Genomic DNA, 4,472 nt, shown 5'->3' with positions numbered 1-4,472 from the left:
AAGAGATGCCAAGAGACCAACCTAGTATTAAACTGGGAAAAGTGTCATTTCATGGTCACAGAAGGAATAGTCCTTGGCCACAAAATCTCTAATAGAGGCATTGAGGTGGACAGAGCTAAGGTGGAACTCATTGAAAAACTACCTCCACCAAGTAATGTCAAGGCAGTTAGGAGTTTTTTGGGACACGCTGGCTTTTACAGAAGGTTTATTAGAGACTTTTCTAAAATAGCCAAACCTTTGGGTAACTTGCTTGTCTCTGATACACCCTTTGTATTTGATAAAAATTGCATGCTAGCCTATGAACTTTTGAAGCAAAAACTTTCCTCTGCACCTATCATTGCCCCACCTGATTGGAACTTACCTTTCGAACTGATGTGTGATGCATCAGACCTTGTTATTGGGGCAGTGTTAGGACAAAGGAAAGACAATTTGGTACATGTGATTTATTATGCCAGTAAAGTCTTGAATGATAACCAAAGGAATTACACAACCACTGAAAAAGAACTCTTGGCAATAGTCTTTGCATTTGACAAATTTAGATCCTATCTCATTGGATCTAAAGTCATTGTCTTCACTGATCATTCAGCTTTAAAATACTTACTTGCTAAACAATAATCCAAACCAAGACTTATTAGATGGGTTCTTTTGTTACAGGAATTTGACATTGAAATCAAAGACAAGAAGGGTGTAGAGAACAAGGTGGCAGACCATTTATCAAGGATACCATGTGAAGAAGGAAGCACACAAAGCACACATATAAATGAGTGCTTTCCTGATGAACAACTCATGGTAATTCACAAAGCACCCTGGTTTGCAGACATAGCAAACTTCAAGGCCACTGGGAGTTTGCCGTTGGAATTTAACAAGCATCAAAGGAAGAAATTGGTAAATGATGCCAAATACTTCATCTGGGACGAACCATACTTGTTCAAAAAAATGTTCGGATGGCATACTTAGAAGATGCATATCAGAGGAAGAAGGAAGGGAAGTCTTATGGGACTGCCATGGCTCCACTTATGGAGGACATTTTGCAGGAGAAAGAACAGCAGCTAAGGTGTTGCAGTGTGGTTTTTACTGGCCCACTATCTTCAAAGATGCAAAGGAACTAGTGAAGCACTGCCATGAATGCCAGAAAGCGGGGAACCTGCCAAGAAGAAATGAAATGCCACAACAATTCATTCTGGAACTTGAATTGTTTGATGTATGGGGGATAGATTTCATGGGACCCTTTCCCACCTCATACTCAAATAATTACATTCTTGTGGCAGTAGACTATGTCTCCAAATGGGTTGAAGCAATAGCAACTCCAACCAATGATAATAAGGTAGTCATGAACTTCCTCAGAAAACACATTTTTTGCCGTTTTGGGGTTCCAAGAGCAATCATCAGTGATGGAGGAAGCCACTTCTGCAACAAACCATTAGAGGCATTGCTTCTAAAATATGGAGTCAAACACAAGGTAGCCACACCATACCATCCACAGACAAGTGGGCAAGCCGAAATATCTAACAGGGAACTCAAAAGAATCCTGGAAAAGACTGTGGGAACTTCAAGGAAGGACTGGTCGATTAAGCTAGATGATGCTCTTTGGGCATATAGGACAGCTTTCAAAACACCAATTGGAATGTCTCCTTACCAACTAGTATATGGAAAGGCTTGCCATCTGCTACTGGAGTTGGAGCACAAGGCATTCTGGGCCTTGAAACTCTTGAACTTGGACAGCAAAGCTGCTGGAAAAAGAAGGATGTTGCAAATTCAAGAGTTGGAAGAATTCAGAGCTGAAGCTTATGAGAATGCCAAAATTTACAAAGAAAGAGCAAAGAAGAAGCATGACAGCAACATAGCCCCAAGGAAATTTGAAGAGGGACAAAAAGTATTGCTCTACAATTCTAGGCTAAAGCTATTTCCAGGGAAGCTAAAATCAAGGTGGTCTGGACCATTCCTTGTCACCAAGGTCTCCCAATATGGACAAGTAGAAATCATGGAAGAAAAGTCACAACGAACCTTCACTGTGAATGGTCAAAGACTCAAGCATTACTTGGGAGATGTGGAGGAGAAGGACAAGGTTAAATATCACCTCAACTGAGGAAGCTGACCGTCAAGCTAATGACGTTAAAGAAGCGCTTGCTGGGAGGCAACCCAACCTGAGGTAATACTCCTTTGCTGTTTCTTTTAATTGTTTCAATAAAAAGGTGAAGTAGTTTCTGTGCATTGCAAAGAATTAAGTTTGGTGTTTCACACCAAACAATGAATTCGTGGATCAATAATTCAAAGGGGAATGTGTGACTCTAAGTTTGGTGTTCCACCATACAAATCAACTGCACACAACAACCTTTGAATTATATGAAAGGAACAATCATTTTAAGCAATCACAGAAATGCTTAAAATCCTTAGCAGCAACTTCATTCCAAGGAGAATTCAGGGATTCAAAGAGCAGAGGAGTAAGTAGGAGACTAAGTTTGGTGTTCACACACCAACTTAAGACTCAGACACTTGCCCATACATAGTTGAGCTAACCACTCAAGTGCTTGAGAAGCAAGCAACTTCATCACTCTTTGCAGGAAAGGAAACAAGGATCTTAGAAAGAACATGAAGCAACAACTAGGAGAAGAAGGAGAAATCAAATTGTTTCCTGGCAACAAAGAGAAAACAAGAAATTTCACAAGGTGGTGTTGTTCCTTGACCATTCTTTAAAAGGCAAACAAAAGCATGCTTGTTCTGGTTTAAACTGTAATTGTTGAATCTTTTTTTTGGAATGTGAAGTTTTTAGTATGAGTGTTGGTTTACTGCTTTGAATAAAGTGAATGCCTAGATGTTTTGATATAACTTCATCTTCTTAAACAAATGCTTGCCATGCTTGTTCTGTTTCCAAAAGTAAAAGAAAAGTTTAAACAAAAGTAACTTGGCTCAATTAGTGACAAATCAAGTAGAATTAAATGGTGGTATGCATGCTTGATTGTTTAGTCAGATCACTGGAAATTGAGTGTAGAATTATCATTTTTGTGTAGAAGTTTGAATACTGTATATGGATCTTGATGAATAAATGTCTTTGGCCATGAAAAAGAAAGAAAAAGAAGAAGAAAAAGCCACTGAAAAAGGGCAACCAAAAAGCAAAAAAAAATTGAGAAAATAAGCTAGGCACCAATGGTTTGAACTTCTGAGACAAATGCCTGTGGTGTTTATGTATTAAGGATATGCTTGGATGAATAGGTTCTGAGGAGTGTTTCAACACTTGGTAACTTGGGTTAACTAACCCGGGATTATCAACCAAAAGTCCATTATCAAGAGCAACCTAAATACAAAACATTTAGTCACACAAAGAGGTGCTGGGCACCAATGTCTCAAGAAGAAATGTGAACTAAAATGCCTGTAGTGGATATGTGTAGTGCACTGATAAGAAAAAGAAAATGCCAAAGGCTTGTGCACCACATGACACTGAGCAAACAAGGAGCAAAGGAGCTCTAAGAAAAAGAAAAACAAAGAAGGGAAAAGTGCCAAGGACATAAGAATAACAAGAGGCCATAGCAGTGTTTGATGGATGCAATGAAAAAGTGATAATCTTACCTGATAATAATGAAAAAGTGATGCTGCAACTTTCTGCATGAAACCCTTCTGATGAACTTCAAGTGCTTACTAATATAGCCAATGTAATTGCTTTCTGTTTCATACTTTCTTCTCAAATAACTCAGGACTTGCTTAGGGACAAGCAAGTATTAAGTTTGGTGTTGTGATGCCAAGGCATCTTAGGCTAGTTTCACTAGCATTTTTCTGTTAGTTTTAGTTGTTTTATGCATTTTCTTGAGCTTAAAGTAACCAAGAATGGTTAAATGAATAACAAAGAAATGAACCATCCAAACAGTATGATTTTGATGCAAATTCCATGAGTTTTTAGTTATATTACTTGAATGCTATGAATGGAAGATTTCTCATGAAATTTTGCAAGACTTTGATGCAGTTGTTTGGATGATTTCAGGGAAGAAGAGGCTAGGCAAGGAAGCAACAAAATCAATAAAGGAAGCTTGAATATCACATGTGGAGTTTAAGTTCCAGTTTAAGCTTAAACTGGAACTTAAACTGCCAAGCCATATAAAGCTGAAAGTGGCGTTTAAGCTCCAGTTTAAGCATAAACTGGAGCTTAAACGCCAGAATCCTGAAAGCTGAGAAAAGCTGAAAGTGGCGTTTAACCTCCAGTTTAACCTTAAACTGGAAGTTAAACGCCAGAATGAGAAATGCACCAGGGAGCATTTCCACGTTTAAGCTCCAGTTTAACCTTAAACTGGAGCTTAAACGTGTTCGACCCAATTTCCCCTCCAGGGTTGCTTTCTTCATTTCCACGTTTAAGCTCCAGTTTAACCTTAAACTGGAGCTTAAACGTGTTCGACCCAATTTCCCCTCTAGGGTTGCTTTCTTCATTTCCACGTTTAAGCTTCAGTTTAACCTTAAACTGAAGCTTAAACGTGTTCGACCAAATT

This window comes from Arachis hypogaea, chromosome 2 (genome assembly GCF_003086295.3).
Source record: "Arachis hypogaea cultivar Tifrunner chromosome 2, arahy.Tifrunner.gnm2.J5K5, whole genome shotgun sequence".
Taxonomy (NCBI): Eukaryota; Viridiplantae; Streptophyta; class Magnoliopsida; order Fabales; family Fabaceae; genus Arachis; species Arachis hypogaea.
Note: the sequence above shows the minus strand (reverse complement) of the source record.